Raw genomic sequence first — 17,675 nt, 5'->3', positions numbered from 1 at the left:
CTTAGGGGGAGGACATCGGCCCACATGGATAAGGCGTCCTCGGTTTGCCTTGGAAAGATTGTGTTGGGGCCCTTTCACATAGCCATTCCAATCATCTCCAACGTCAGTAGTCCCTACGAACAGGCAGATGTACGAGGTGTGACAATTTGCTTCCTGGAATGCTGTAAATGTGTGCTTCGTTTAGTTCCAGATCAAAATTTGGACAAAATTTTCGTTATTCGGAGGTTTAGATGTATCCAAGTTTCAATAGTAATGAATTTAAAACGAATCCAAAACAACAAAACAAAATTTTGTCCAAATTCAAAAACATTTAAACAATTAAAATATCAGCATATTGTTGAATGTTGCTGATTTCCTTCAAAGTCTGTGTGTGCATTAGTGTTAGAATATAGCCGTCTTTCAAAATTCGAATTTCAAAAAGAATAGAACACAATAGAATAAAAAAAAATAATAGAATAGAAAATAAAAGGAATATAAAAGAGTCAAATAAAAAATAGAATGGATTTGAACAGAATAGAATAAAAAGAATACAGCCGTCCACCGAAATTTAAATTTTGAATAGAATAGAGTAAAACAAAATAGAATAGAAAATAAAGAAATAAAATAGAATAGAAAAAAAAGAACAGAGTAGAAAAGAATAGAGTAAAATAGAATATACAGTGGGGCAAAAAAGTATTTAGTCAGCCACCAATTGTGCAAGTTCTCCCACTTTTTTAAGATAAGAGAGGCCTGTAATTGGCATCATAGGTAGACCTCAACTATGAGAGACAAAATGAGAAAAAAAATCCAGACAATCACATTGGCTGATTTGGAAAGAATTTATTTGCAAATTATGGTGGAAAATACATATTTGGTCAATATCAAAAGTTCATCTCAATACTTTGTTATATATCCTTTGTTGGCAATGACAGAGGTCAAACGTTTCCTGTAAGTCTTCACAAGGTTGGCACACACTGTTGCTGGTATGTTGGCCCATTCCTCCATGCAGATCTCCTCTAGAGCAGTGATGTTTTGGGGCTGTCGCTGGGCAACACGAACTTTCAACTCCCTCCAAAGGTTTTCTATGGGGTTGAGATCTGGAGACTGGCTAGGCCACTCCAGGACCTTGAAATGCTTCTTACGAAGCCACTCCTTCATTGCCCGGGCGGTATGTTTGGGATCATTGTCATGTTGGAAGACCCAGCCACGTTTCATCTTCAATGCCCTTGCTGATGGAAGGAGGTTTGCACTCAAAATCTCACGATACATGGCCTCATTCATTCTGTCCTGTACATGGATCAGTTGTTCTGGTCCCTTTGCGGAGAAACAGCCCCAAAGCATGATGTTGCCACCCCCATGCTTCACAGTAGGTATGGTATTCTTTGGATGCAACTCAGCATTCTCTCTCCTCCAAACACGACGAGTTGTGTTTCTACCAAACAGTTCTATTTTGGTTTCATCTGACCATATGACATTCTCCCAATCCTCTTCTGGATCATCCAAATGCTCTCTAGCAAACTTCAGACGGGCCCGGACATGTGCCGGCTTAAGCAAGGGGACACGTCTGGCACTGCAGGATCTGAGTCTCTGGCGGCGTAGTGTGTTACTGATGGTAGTCTTTGTTACGTTGGTCCCAGCTCTCTGCAGGTCATTCACTAGGTCCCCCCATGTGGTCCTGGGATTTTTGCTCACCGTTCTTGTGATCGAGGGAGATTATCAGTGGTCTTGTATGTCTTCCATTTTCTAATTATTGCTCTCACAGTTGATTTGTTCACACCAAGCTGCTTGCCTATTGCAGATTCAGTCTTCCCAGCCTGGTGCAGGTCTACAATTTTGTTTCTGGTGTCCTTCGACAGCTCTTTGGTCTTCACCATAGTGGAGTTTGGAGTGTGACTGTTTGAGGTTGTGGACAGGTGTCTTTTATACTGATAACAAGTTCAAACAGGTGCCATTGATACAGGTAATGAGTGCAGGACAGAGGAGCCTCTTAAAGAAGGTACAGGTCTGTGAGAGCCAGAAATCTTGCTTGTTTGTAGGTGACCAAATACTTATTTTCCACCATAATTTGCAAATACATTCTTTCCAAATCAGCCAATGTGATTGTCTGGATTTGTTTTCTCATTTTGTCTCTCATAGTTGAGGTCTACCTATGATGCCAATTACAGGCCTCTCTCATCTTTTTAAGTGGGAGAACTTGCACAATTAGTGGCTGACTAAATACTTTTGTGCCCCACTGTAGCTATCTTCCGAAATTCAAAAAGAATAGAAGAGAATAAAACAGAATAGAAAGGAATAGAGTAAAACAGAACAGAATAGAAAATAAAAGAATAGAATAGAAAATAAAGGAATAGAATAGAAAAAAATACAACAAAATAAAAATAATATAACCGTCTTCTGAAGTTCGAATAGAATAGAACCAGCTATTCTTCACAATAAATTTGGATTGATTCAATATTTTCAATTCGTATCAAATACTTTAAATCCATTGAAAAAATTTGAATCTGGTCAAAAACTAATCTAAACTAATTTAGTTACAAATGCAATGAAACCAAATTAGTAACCTAACGAATCGATACGAAACAAAACAAATATTTTCATTCTACATATGTCTAGAATACTGTAAAAAAAATGTTTACACATACACTAGTGGCTGCTGCCACCTTCAAAGTAGTCCCCTCTTGACGACTGTGTCACTGCCAGAAATATTTCTGGAATTCGTTTTCCAGAACACTGCGCAGTCTCTGGACGCCTAGAATGTCATCAAATCTGTGTCCTTTTAAGGCATTTTTTAATTTTGGAAACAGCCAAAAGTCGCAAAGTCCTGCAAACTCAGGGGAATAAGGTAGTTAGTCAAGTTTTGCTAAATACTCTGATAAGGCAGAGAACCCCTTTGGGGGTGAAAAATTGGGTGCTAACTAGCCCCGCATTCAGCAGTGCGGCAGGGGCTATGTTCCTCAGAAGTATTGCCTATGTCTGAAGCCGACCTCCCAAAAGTGAGTGGATCCATGGAAGTGTGGCAGCACCCAAATATTGCAGAGTTCCCCTTTAAACTTTAACATTTCTAACATCATCTGTTTGCAAGGTCATCAGCTCATTTCCCCCCTCCCTTATTTCCTGTGGAATAATGTGTTCCAGTCTGTAGCTGGTACCTTAATTTTCAGCTGAAGATAATTTATCTAGCAAGGCCATATTTTCACTGCTTAGAAAGTCTTTTAAATGTACAGAAAGTGAAAGAGGAAATATACGCATTGTGACGTAATTGCTGATAGGTATACCCTGTAAGATGCTTTTTCAAGGCACTCAGCTTTGCATACGTTAGTCTGGCTAAGTCACCAACTGGTTAATAAAGCTTGTTTTCCTCAAGTTCGTGTCCGGAGTTTTACCTGGAGTTCCCAAAGTTGTCATTACTGAAGTGTGACACCGCATTTCCAAGACAAGTATGTTTGCTCATTTTTTGGAATTTATCTGTGAATGTCCTCATAAATTGTGTTACATCTCCTCTTGGATGGGCAATACATTCAGATTGAAGATAGCAGACTTGCGAGTGTAGCACCCTCCTAGGTAGCCAGGGGTAGCTCTAGCATCATTTGTTAGAGGCTGAGCCTGGGTGTGATAGCCAGGTGGGTCCAATTTAGGTCAGAGCCAAGAGGCTCTGCAGACCAGACCTCTGGAATTTCCCCCTGCTCCAGGACTTTGGAGAAAGATCCAGAAACAGTGGGCAGAGGTGAGGAGTGGCTGGTCTGTACTATTAGAGGATCCTGGCCAATCCCCAACAAGAGGAAATGTTCAGAAAGGAATGTTGTACCCAGTGGTGTATTTAGGTTTCCTGCTGCCCTAGGCAACACAAAAATCGTCACCACCACCATGGAGAGACCCTGACACTGACCAAAACCCCTCTCCCACATGAAGAGAGCCTGACATTGACCAACAACACCCCAGCCCTCCCCTCACCCAAGAGAGCCTTCCACTACCACCGCCCCCGATACACTGGCAACCACCCCCCCCTCCACCCTGGCAATAGAGAGAAGAAACTCACCTTCACAGCTCTGGACATCCCCAGAAACAAGAGTCAGGCTCTGCATATACCATCAAGAAGCCCGCAGCCTCTCTCAGATACCCAATGGTCCCCATGCTGCGTGTTTTCCTTCTTCCATCACTTCTTTCGGGGGGTGGCGCTGTCCCCCTGAAAAATGCTGCTGCCCCCCTGAAAAATGCCACCCTAGGCAAATGCCTTGTTTGCCTTATGGTACATACACCCCTGGTTGTACCATACAAATTAGGCTACAGGAAAGAGGTTTTCCATTTTGGAGCAATGAAAGGGGCAGGCATATTGCAGAGGCAAGAGATCCTGATAACCTATTAGGTAACAATAGACATAGATCTAACAGTAGGGACAGAAGATTAGAATGTAACAAAATTACTTTTGTTACTTTTTCTCCAGAGTATAAACAAATAACAGATATTATTAAAAAGAATCTTCCGATCTTATATGTAGATCCAGATTTCCTTCCAGTGTTAAAACAAGGCTGCAGATTCTATTGCCGAAGAGCACCCACGTTAACCACTTCCCATCCGGCCCATGTAGACAAACAGCTGGACGGGAGCACTGCCAATGCGGGTGGACGTTTCTAAACGTCCCCCCGAATCCATTGCCTGCGCGCACTCCCTGGGAGCGCACAGCACCGCGATTGGTGCCTGCTGTGCCCTCCAGACACAGCGGAACACAGATCGCTGTACAAGACCTCTGTGTGAGTTCCCGATTCATGTGGTCACTGATTGGCCAATCAATGATCACATGAATAGTAGTTAACAAGATATCACTTCCTGACTTCAACGCTTACTACTTGTGAAATATATGAATGATCACAGAGGTCACATGGTACAAGGCTATTCACAACAGCCTTGTACCATGTGACAAGCTAAGACCAATCACAGCTTTCACAGTATTTCTCAATGGCTGCAGGAATGCAGCCAGAGAGAAGGAGAAATGATTGCTTTTACAGCCTTTATGGGCAATCAGTGTAAAAAAAAAGAAAAATAAAATCTTCATCACCCCCCCACAAGTAGTACAGTGTCACTATGGTGACACTGTACTGATAGGGTGACAGTATGTTAAAAAAACATAAATAATAATATAAAAATGTAAAAACATTTTTTTTAAAAATTATAATTTTTGGTTATAAACTAATTTGGGTTTTTTTTAATAAAAAGATAGATGAATACATTTTGGCCAAGATTTATGAAGAAAGATTATTTATTTGCAAAATGCAGCCAGAAAGAAGGAGAAATGATTGCTTTTACAGCCTTTATGGGTGTAAAAGCAATCAGTGTAAAAAAAAAAAAAAAAAAAAAAAAAATCTTCATCACCCCCCACAAGTAGTACAGTGTCACTATGGTGACACTGTACTGCTAGGGTGACAGTATGTTAAAAAAACATAAATAATAATATAAAAATGTAAAAACTTTTTTTTTCAAAATTATAATTTTTGGTTATGAACTAATTTGGGTTTTTTTTTTTTTAATAAAAAGATAGATGAATACATTTTGGTCAAGATTTATGAAGAAAGATTATTTATTTGCAAAATTTGTTCTAAATTTTTGGACTTTTTCATTTATATAGCAAAAAAAAAAAATTCCAGTAGTGAATAAATACCACCAAAATAAAGTTTTATCTGTCTCAAAAAAATGCTAAAAAATTCATATGGGTACAATGTTGAATGACCGCGCAATTGTCATTCAAAGTGTGATAGCGCTGAAAGCTGAAAATTGGCCTGAACTGGAAGGGGGTGAAAGTGTCCGGACTGGAAGGGGGTGAAAGTGTCCGGACTGGAAGGGCGTGAAAGTGTCCGGACTGGAAGTGGGTGAAAGTGTCCGGACTGGAAGGGGGTGAAAGTGTCCAGACTGGAAGTGGTTAAGCTCATTACTTTCCCCTGGTCTTTTTACCTCCAAGAATACTACATCCACGGTTGTCATGCACAGGCTCATATGCTTGTGTGTATAAGACTTGCAAATATTGTCGACTGAACCTGTGCACTAAAACTTTTGACTCTTTCACTACAGGAGAAAGCTTTAAAATCTTACATTATGTAAATTGCTACATTACTTATGTAGTGCACCTTATTTACTGTACGAGTTGTCGTTTACAATATGTTGGCTGTACAATACGTCCTTTGAGAATACATATTGGAAAATACTTTTGTGATTCAAGTACTTTTCAAGCAAAACAGTTTTCTAGTGTATCTAGGCACTTTAGAGATGTTCATGCTGGAGACACTACTTTGTTTTGATTTTGTGGCATTGATAGAGTTACAACCCACCCTTGAGGGGGTGATATGCATCATATATTAATACAGAAAGAGGCACGATGGATACACAGCTTACAAACTAGATCACCTCATGGGTTAAACCATAGATGGGATTTGGACATACATCTAGGTTATAAAAATAATATTACAGCGCAAAAATTAAACAAACAATAGTGATTATATCAACAGTGATGAGATAAATAAAAAAAATAATAAAACCTAATATTACAGCGCAAAAATTAAACAAACAATAGTGATTATATCAACAGTGATGAGATAAATAAAAAAAATAATAAAACTAATAAAAAGTCCACTGTCCCAAATAAATGGTGATACAATGTTCCAGTTAACCACATGCCGCCCAGCCACTGTGGAAATACGGCGGCAGGGCGGCACGGCTGGGCAAAACCATGTTTTAAAACGTGTTTTTAAAACAGGTAGGGGGCGTGGGTGAGGCGCGCCGCCGCCCTACCTGTCCCGCCGATCACAGCCGCGCATGTCAGTCGCCGAGTCACAGCCGGTCGTTACTGGCTATGTCCCGGCGATCGGCGGCAATCGCTGACAGAGAGCACAGCTGCAGTAGCTGTGCTTTCTGTCAGTTCCCTGACAGCTCCAGGACATGCTGATCGGGACAGAAGAGTTTCTCTCTCCCGATCAGCAGTGTGCCCTGCAGTACACACCCCCGCCCCCTAGTAAAACACTTCCCTCACACAGTTAACCCCTTCCTCCCCAGTGCCATTAGTACAGTGGTTTTTTTGCACTGATTACTGTATTGGTGTCACTGGGGATGTCAGTGAACCCAAGTCAGTACCCCCCAATGTCAGAATGTCCGCCGCAGTCCCGCCATAAGTCGCTGATCGCCGCCATAAGTCCCTGATCGCCGCCATAAGTCCCTGATCGCCGCCATTATTAGTATAAAAAAAACTAAAAATCCCAGTATCTTTCCCGCCATTTGTAAACGCTATAAATTTCACGTAAACCAATTAATTTACACGTATTGAGTTTTTTTTTGTTTAGCAAAGACATGTCGCAGAACGCATTTTGGCAGAAATTTATGACTAAATTTGATTTTTACATTTTTTTTTACTGGACATGTTTTATAGCAAAAAGTCCAAAATATTGTTTTTTTTCCTCAAAATTGTCAGCCTTTTTTTTTATAGCGCAAAAAATAATAACCGCACAGGCGATCAAATACCACCGAAAGAAAGCTCAATTTGTGGGAAAAAAAAAATGTAAATTTAATTTTGCATTACCGCGCAATTTTCTGTTAAACTAGCGCAGCGCTGTATAGCAAAAAAATGGCGTAAATTGCAGTATCTATACCATAGTTTGTAGACGCTATAACTTTCACACAAAGCAATTAATATACACTTATTGGGATTTTTTTTGTCAAAAACATTTAGCAGAATACATTTTGGCCTAAATTTATAACTAACTTTGAGTTTACTATATATTTTTTATAGCTGAAAGTAAAAAATATCGTTTTTCTTCAAAATTTTTGGCCTTTTTTTGTTTATAGTGTGAAAAATAAAAAGCGCACAGGTGATCAAATACCATCGAAAGAAAGCTCTATTTGTGTGAAAAAAAGGACGTAAATTTTGTTTGGGTGCAGCATTGCATGACCGCACAATTATCAGTTGAGTTAGTGCAGCGCTGAGTAGCAAAAAGAGGCCTGGTCATTAAGGGGGGTAAATCCTCTGGAGGTCAAGTGGTTAAAGAAACTGTGCCAAAAAACCAAATGTGTTCCTTAAACAATATCCCCACACCATCCGTGATCACCTTTCGGTACAATCCACACTCACCAGACATAATGGACTCTTAGCTTGTATGGTTTATGAGTCAAATGAGCTTTTATTGGTGAAGTGTGTTCCCCGGTCTGTGAGAATGCACTGGAGGAGGGGCGAAGTGCGTCAACGTAGTTTCCTTTTTTGGCGAAGGCTCTGTGACGTCACATCCGGTGAGTGCAGCGCACGCTATCCGCGGCGTTCCGCAGCCATCTTTGTTGGTCTTTCACCTGCTGGTCTGAATATTCATTGATTTGGGAACCACACAGTTGTTGGTCTAATACCCATCGATGTGGGAGCCATAATTTGTTTCTGGTCTAAACGCTTGTAATTTATTTATGTATGGTATATATGGTATTTATTTATGTATGGTATATTGTTTGTTTTTCATGGATATATAATTTGAAGTCACTAATTTATAAGTTTTTTAGAGATTGGGAGCGCAACTTTTTTTAGTTATATGGTGTTTTTTACACAGTTTGAGTATGTGATAAATGTTAGCGATCCAGAGGAATATTTTAGTGGCTCGCAAGTTACACACACGAGGAACATCTAAGAGGAGTGAGCAGGGGATCCTGAGCAGCTGAAGGAGGGAGAGATCCCTGCAGGGATAACGAGTGTATAAGGAGAGAAGCATTGTGGAGTACATAGGAGGTATCCAACATCCATTCCATGCTGCAGCAAATTCTAGCAGGTTCCATGTATGTGAACAAAAAGTGTATTAAGCCTGTTAGGCTTGTAAGGAGGTGAGCGCACATCTTTAATGATTTAAGGATTCACGAAAAGTCACAATTGGTGTGTTTGAATCGCGTCATCACAAATCCCTTTTTTTGGACTATAATTTGAGTAATCGGACTGTTTTTTTTTAATTTTATTTGATTCACATCACATTTAACTTGATATTCATTTATTTATGTATGGTATATTGTTTGTTTTTCTTGGATATAATTTGAAGTCACTAATTTATAAGTTTGTTAGAGATTGGGAGCGCAACATTTTTTAGTTATATCGCAGTTAATATGAGCTATTCTTATTGGGCATTGAGTGGTCTGTTGAGGCAGCCTGGTCCATTGCACTAATGAGTACGGCAGCTAATACAATTATAGGAGGGATATGTGATCCCAGAACCACAATATTACTGCTGTATAACCCCACCATGAGCCAGGCAGCTCATAATATAATGAGAATAGGAATGTGACCGTTGATACACATCACTCTTGCATAATCCCATTGTGATTAGTTGTAGTAATAGAAAAATGTCACCAGATGGCCTCAGCTTCTCTCCCAGTCTGCAGCATGGCTCTGAGGAACAATAGGAGGTTCTACCCCTTTCTTCCTAACCTCTGAATGGACTGCTGTAAAGCAACCTCTGCCGCACTACATCAGCATGAGTCTCAGCCAGGGGCGGACTGACCATTTGGAAACTCGGGCACTGCCCGAGGGCCCGGGGTCAGTAGGGGGCCCTATGAGAAGCCCCTGGTACCTTTTTCATAGGCTTTTTTGAGTTTGGGCAAGGACACAGGGGCCCCATGATCCCCTATTGCCCGGGGGCCCCAGGAGTTGTCAGTCCGCCCCTGGTCTCAGCATGGCATTTGCATAGTCACTGTGCACCATTGGCCATTTTGATGGCCTTGTGGCGTAGTTAGCAGGGCTGTGGAGTCGGTAGATAAATGTTCCGTCTCCCGACTCCTAAGTTTTTTGTACTTCCGACTCTGACTCCTCTGTATTAATATGCAAATGTATTTTATACATTCCTTGAAGGAAAGAAAGGCAACATAGATGTCATTAGCACAGGACTACTGGCTGGGAAGCCAACAGTCTACTGTATTAAACAGTTTAAGCAAAAGACAAACACAATGAAAACAACAAAGTTTTATTAATTTTTTTTTATTAATTAATCAAGTGGCTGAATAGTAGCAGCAGGCATAAACATCAGGAACAGGAACTTTACCAGTCCAAAAATACAAACCACATTATTTGGTTGTTTTAGAACAAAAACAAAGCTTATCTATATGAACCAAAAACAAAATCTGTAAAACACTATGGAAAGTATAAGTATTGCCGCTCCTAATTGTGCGTTGCGTGCCATATAGTAAAGCACATGAAAAGCATGCTTCTTCATGGTCACTTAACGTGTTCGTTTTGCGGTTACGTGAGGCACTGCATGCATTGGTCTTTATTCTTACAGTAGAGAAGTCATTAATTATAACTTTTTGTGAATTGGGACATTTAAACTTGCTTTTTTTTAATTCCAATCTAAATTTAATCGGAGTCGGAGCATTGTTTGCCGACTCCGACTCCAGGTACCCAAAATTTCCTCCGACTCCACAGCCCTGGTAGTTAGACCATCTACCCATATGGGAAGGCAACGCATGGTCAGTGAAGGAGGAGGACAGAATGCTATCTAGCACACTACAACTGTAGATCTAACCAGGAAAGGGGGGCTCAGGTAGGAGAAGGGAGAGTGCAACACAATCAGATTCAATCAAATTTACTGCTGTCGGAGTTAACTGATGTGAAAGACCACCAGGTTGGGGCTCCAGTCCCTCCTTATTGGCACATTCAGAGACAGTAGAGACTTTAGTCCAGGACTTTAGTCCAGGAGAAGCTGAACCTAGTCAGAGGCAAAGAAGCAAGTGTCCATAGGTGAGCAAAGAAAGAGAATGATAATCTTTGGCAGGTTAACCAGTCTACCATAGGTTTAAAGGAGCAATGCTAAACCCCATGTATGCTGCCATGGAGCTCACTTACTGGTAAATACCAAGTACCAGGCTACTTCCATCCTGACCCCCTCCCTACTATGCTACCGCACCCTCTTCCCCGCAGGTCGTTACCTCCATTTTCTATGGCTATGGCCCCCTGCACTGTCTGCAGCCCTGCTGGTAAAAACCAAGTACCAGGCTACTTCCCTCCAAACCCCCCCCCCCCTACTATGCCACCAAATTCAAGTCTACATACAATATGGCAATTATAGTCATTGGTGGCTTTATGGTACGATACATACAGATTGTGCTCCACCCCATGTGACTTTATTCCTTCTTTTTCTCCTCTATGCTCCTTCCCTGTTATCATCCATGGCACTTTCCATGCATTGCTCATAGATATGGTCCTTTACCTCTGCCTTCCAACTTTCAGCCTGGGCTTTCCAAGGAGGGAGAATGGGAGGACAGGGAAAGGAAAACCTCAAAATTTTAATCAAACCTGGATGATGTGGACGAGCTTTTGAAAGTGATATAATGTCACTTTATGATCAAATGTATCATGGATTGGAGGAATGCATTAATCAGAGACGCAGCCAAGAGGCCTATGATAACTCTGGAGGAGCTGCAGAGATCCACAGCTCAGGTGGGAGAATCTGTCCACAGGACAACTATTAGTTGTGCACTCCACAAATCTGGCCGTTATGGAAGAGTGGCAAGAAGAAAGCCATTGTTGAAAGAAAGCCATAAGAAGTCCTATTTGCAGTTTGTGAGAAGCCATGTGGGGGACACAGCAAACATGTAGAAGAAGGTGCTCTGGTCAGATTAGACCAAAATTGAACTTTTTGGCCTAAAAGAAAAACTCTATGTGTGGTGGAAGACGAACACTGCACATCACCCTGAACACGCTACCATCAGCATCACATTGTGGGGATGCTTTTCTTCAGCAGGGACAGGAAAGCTGGTCAGAGTTGATGGGAAGATGGTTGGAGCCAAATACAGGGCAATCTTAGTAGAAAACCTTTTCTTCTACAACTGACAAGCTTTGTGGAGGGTCCTCTTTTATAGAGTTGAGTTGCAGTGTTCCTGCGAGTTGTGGGTGGAGCTAAAATCTCAAGTGCTGTCCTGAAAGACTCCTGGAAACATAGTTACCCATAAATCGCATGTAGAAATGTTTGCACTTTATTGAACAGATATAAGAAAACAAATCCAATGGCATACTTCACAGACTGAAAGGGAGCAAATAAAAGATCATTTTGAGGGTTTACACTTTAAGATAGCATCTTCCTGCATATATACAGTAGACACCTTGAAGGCCATGCTTTTTTTTACACAGCAATAGGGTACAGAAAATATCAGCCCTGGTTCACTAAGTGAAGTTGGAGCTGGTTTATCAGCCACATGATCACTTTACGCAGTACAATGGTGTAAGCCATTAACAAAGGTCTGCTATTTCCATTTAGTAAAATGGTTTGCTTGGAGTAAATTATTATTATTATTATTATACAGTATTTATAAAGTGCCAATAGTTCGCTCAGCGCTGTACATTACAAAGGGAGACAGAACATGCGACAGAACAATACCAATACAATGCAAAACATGAGGGGATCGAGGGCCCTGCTATTTGGAGCTTACAATCTAGGAGGGAGGGGATGGTGGCACAGGAGGAGATAGCTGTGGGGGATGGAGTGGTAGGAAGAGTGGAGGAGATCGGCAAGTTAGCAGGGGGTGGGGTAGGCTTTCCTGAAGAGATGGGTTTGCAGGGTGCGCCTAAAGGAGAGGAGAGTAGGTGATAATCTGATGGGTTGGGGCAGGGAGTTCCAGAGTATGGGTGACACCCTGGAGAAGTCCTGGTGGCGGGCATGGGAGGAGGAGACCAGGGAACTAGAGAGAAGGAGGTCTTGTGAGGAGCGGAGTGTGCGTGCTGGGCGGTACTTGGATATTAGGTCAGTGATGTAGTTCGGGGCAGTACGGTGGACAGCTTTGTACGTCAGTGTTAGGATTTTGAATTTGATCCATTGCACAATCGGAAGCCAGTGGGGGGATTGGCAGAGGGGGGGTGGAAATGGAGCGGTTGGAAAGGTGAATGAGTCTGGCAGCCGTATTCAGGATCGACTGAAGCGGTGATAGCCAGCGGTGAGGCAGGCCAGTAAGGAGGGAGTTGCAGTAGTCGAGTCGTGATATGATGAGGGAGTGGATGAGCTGTTTAGTGGTTTCTGGGGTTAGGAACGTGTGGATTTTGGCGATGTTGCGGAGGTGGAGTCTGCACGAGTTTGTTAAAGATTGGACTTGGGGCTGGAAGGATAGGTTGGAGTCCAGAATGACACCAAGTACTCTGGCCTGCGGGGCAGGTTTGATGGTGGCGTTGTTGGATGTGATGGAGAAGTCAATGGGGGGTGGGGTCCGGGCTGGGGGGGAAGACAAGAAACTCGGTTTTGGAGAGGTTCAGTTTCAGGAAGTGGAGCGACATCCAGTCTGATATGTCGCTCAGTAGGTGTGTGATTCGGGCGGAGACCGAGGGGGTGAGGTGGGGGGTTGAGAGATAGATTTGTGTGTCGTCGGTATAGAGGTGGTAGTTGAAGCCGTGAGTGTATGAGTTGGCCAAGGGAGAAGGTGTAGATGGAGAAGAGAAGGGGCCGAGGACAGAGCCCTGAGGGACCCCAACAGAGAGGGGGAGTGAGGGGGAGGTGGTAGCGTTATAGGTAACACTGAAAGAGCGTTGTGACAGGTAGGATGAGAGCCAGGAGAGAGCGGAGTCTCTGAATGTCCTTTAAAAGAAATTGACAACACTTTCGTATTAATCCCTCACATATTTGGACTGAAAAGAAAACTCTGTAGCACAAATAGTGACATTTATTCATCTTAAAGCAGAACTTCGCCTAAAAAGGGTAGTTCCGCTTTTCCTTCTCTACCACCACCATTAAAGGTTCGATTTTTTTTTCCTTCTTGGCGCGTGTATCTATTTCTGACAGGTACTTGCTTCACATCCAAGCAGAAGTTAGCCTCCCTCCTGCCCACAACCACCTAGGACACGTCAAAGGTCCCAGGGGGCTGTGGGTCTATGGCAGGGGTGGGCAAACTTTTTGACTTGAGGGCCGCAATGGGTTCATATATTGGACCCGGGGGCCGGACCAAGAGTAGATGAATGATGTGTATGTGTCATCCATAGTAAGTATAGTAATATTCCCCCATAGTAATTAATCCCCCATATAGTAATTCATCCCCCATAGTAATTCATCCCCCATATAGTAATTCATCCCCCATAGTAATTCAACCCCCATATAGTAATTCATCCCCCATATAGTAATTCAACCCCCATATAGTAATTCATCCCCCATATAGTAATTTATCCCCCATATAGTAATTCATCCCCCCATAGTAATTCATCCCCCATATTAAGTCCCCAAGTCCCCCCTGTGTCAATTCACTTACCTTTGGAACGGCCGTGTTCCCGCGCCGTTCCGGTGTAGCATGAAAATCTGTCTCCTATGAGGATCTGTCCCCCTCGACGTATCTGCGCATGTGCCAGTTTCAGGCATTAGCAGCCGATCGGCGATCTCCGGCACATGCGCAGATACGTCGAGGGGGACAGATCCTCATAGGAGACAGATTTTCATGCTACACCAGTCTTCAGGGCGCACTGTGAGAGGAGCCTAGCTCCGCGGGCCGGATTAAAAGGTCCGCCGGGCCGTATACGGCCCATGGGCCGTAGTTTGCCCATTGCTGGTCTATGGAGATAGTGCAGTGGGGGAAGCAGGCTGTGAAACACCAGGAAGGCAGAGCTGGCATCCCACATCCAAGATGCTAGCACCGGGCATCTGAAGACCAGCGAACAACCAGCCAAGGTGAGGCCAGCACTGGTAAGTTCATGTTTCCTAAAAGTCAGCTGCTACAGTAATTGTAGCTGCTGACTTTTATATTTTTTTTCCATAGCAAAATTCTCTTTAAAAAAGATCTCTGGGAATTCAGCCACTTTTTAATATGTTCTGGTTTGCAATGGGTTAAGTCATATGAGTTATATGCTTTTGTTAACAATTTATATTTTTAATGAGTGCCAGGAGTACAACTATCACTATACTTCCAGCGCTCCAATGCCAATCCTTTGGGTCTCAAATGCATAATATGCTTGCCCCTCCTTTCATCCTGCCCAATCATGTTGCACTTTATATTTTGTAAAGGAGTTCATAAAATGCAAAGTATTCTGTGACTGGACAGCGAAGGGGAGGGGGCATGCAAGCTGCTGTATGAGGAAACAGCATCGCCCCTGTCATATATACTGTACAATGACCACTGTCTCTGTGTGTTGGAAGGGGTAGAGCACAAACCAGATGTATGCTGCCATGGACAGGCACAGAAAAAAAGAGAATTGTGGCACATAAAGAAGCAATTTTTCATTACCCCCTGAAACAGAACTTCTGGCTGATTTAAAAAAAAAAAAAAAAAACAATAATTCAAGTAAATATCAAGATATTGGATGAAGCGCTCTGCTATAATAATGCTAAAAAAACAAAATTTTATACACAAATGTAAAAGTGACTAATACTTAAATAATATATGTGCTAAAATTATATAAAAAAATTTCATATAAGACCAGTCTGCCCCCAAATGGCTAAAACTGGTTATACATGTGCACACACAGCAAAAATAGAAAGTGACCAGGTGCTTGGGTACATAAATAGTGTCTTAATAAATACAAAGGTTTTAAAATCACAGTGAAAGGTGCCAAGTGTTTAAATAACAATAAATATACATATAATATAATCATGTGCAAAAAACATGCTATCACTCTTCTATGAAGAAAATATATATATATTAAAGTGCTTTTGCATTCAGATAGTGCTCAGACCAAAGTGTCACTCCAGTGAATCAATCCTAAATATCCAGAGTGCCTCCTCACCTCCAACATTCGACCCCTAGAGGTCACAAATCATTTATTTAAATGATATTCCAAAAAAGCGACATCAGGATATAACTTGCCCCACGACTCAAAATCTCAATATATACGATGCCTCAGCCATATGTCCATGGACCATGGAAGATTTAAGCACAAAGAGAGATCTCCATAGCGCAATATGTAGTTTTATTATAAAGAAAAGCAGATAGAAAACTCACATGTTCTCAGAAGTGTACAAGCAGTTTCCCCATATCCTATGGGTGTAATAGGAAATCGTGTTTGCCGAAAACCGGAAATACGTCACCGGAAGTGCATCACCGAGCTCCACCCGGAAATAACGTCAATGAGCTCCACGCGTTACACCACTGTCACGTGGCTTCTTCAGGATCCTGAAGAAGCCACGTGACAGTGGTGTAACGCGTGGAGCTCATTGACGTTATTTCCGGGTGGAGCTCGGTGATGCACTTCCGGTGACGTATTTCCGGTTTTCGGCAAACACGATTTCCTATTACACCCATAGGATATGGGGAAACTGCTTGTACACTTCTGAGAACATGTGAGTTTTCTATCTGCTTTTCTTTATAATAAAACTACATATTGCGCTATGGAGATCTCTCTTTGTGCTTAAATCTTCCATGGTCCATGGACATATGGCTGAGGCATCGTATATATTGAGATTTTGAGTCGTGGGGCAAGTTATATCCTGATGTCGCTTTTTTGGAATATCATTTAAATAAATGATTTGTGACCTCTAGGGGTCGAATGTTGGAGGTGAGGAGGCACTCTGGATATTTAGGATTGATTCACTGGAGTGACACTTTGGTCTGAGCACTATCTGAATGCAAAAGCACTTTAATATATATATATTTTCTTCATAGAAGAGTGATAGCATGTTTTTTGCACATGATTATATTATATGTATATTTATTGTTATTTAAACACTTGGCACCTTTCACTGTGATTTTAAAACCTTTGTATTTATTAAGACACTATTTATGTACCCAAGCACCTGGTCACTTTCTATTTTTGCTGTGTGTGCACATGTATAACCAGTTTTAGCCATTTGGGGGCAGACTGGTCTTATATGAAATTTTTTTATATAATTTTAGCACATATATTATTTAAGTATTAGTCACTTTTACATTTGTGTATAAAATTTTGTTTTTTTAGCATTATTATAGCAGAGCGCTTCATCCAATATCTTGATATTTAATTTATGTGTCCCATGGTATAGGGTGTAGATGATAGCAGCTAGTTATATATAAGGAGTCTGTGGAGCGCAGGTGGATATATATATTTAATAATTCAAGTATGTGTTGTTAAAAAGAAAAATATGCATTTTTAAATTAAACACGGATGCATATTTAGTCTGGAGATAGCCTGAAAATATGACTAAACCCACAACAGTAAAATCAGTCTGTATATGCAGTAAAGCATGCTGGTTATACTCACTGTGGGACCTAAGGGGTTAATCCTCTGCATTGTGTAAAAACGCTGTTTAATCCTGTCTTCTCTGATCCTCTTTCTTTCAGTGCCACCTCTTATCTCCTAATAAGACATATTGTGTGGAGTCATTCTGCACATGCTCAGTGTGGTGTGTATTGCTAATGTTTTTTTTTTTTTCTTGGGAGAGTGCATGTGATCAGTACAGGGCCAATCAGCACTGTCCAGACAGGTCCTGCATCCTCCTAGAGCAGAATGAAAACTCCTCCTACAAGCTTTATCCAGTGCTCGGCTGGACACCAATAGTAGTCACAAGACTACTCTAACTGCTGATAAGAAAAGACATTTAGCAGTTTATATTTAGTAAAATAATTGCACCTCCATATCCTGTGTACTGTGGGAGACCAGATATAGTGAATGCAGGGTCCGGGGAGACCGGATACAGTGAATGCAGGGTCCGGGGAGACTGGATACAGTGAATGCAGGGTCCGGGGAGACCGGATACAGTGAATGCAGGGTCCGGGGAGACCGGATACAGTGAATGCAGGGTCCGGGGAGAGCGGATATAGTG

Source organism: Staurois parvus, unplaced genomic scaffold (genome assembly GCF_062004578.1).
Source record: "Staurois parvus isolate SC_StPar_1 unplaced genomic scaffold, SC_StPar_1.0 ptg001112l, whole genome shotgun sequence".
In the NCBI taxonomy this organism is placed as follows: domain Eukaryota; kingdom Metazoa; phylum Chordata; class Amphibia; order Anura; family Ranidae; genus Staurois; species Staurois parvus.
This window is presented reverse-complemented; position numbering follows the sequence as displayed.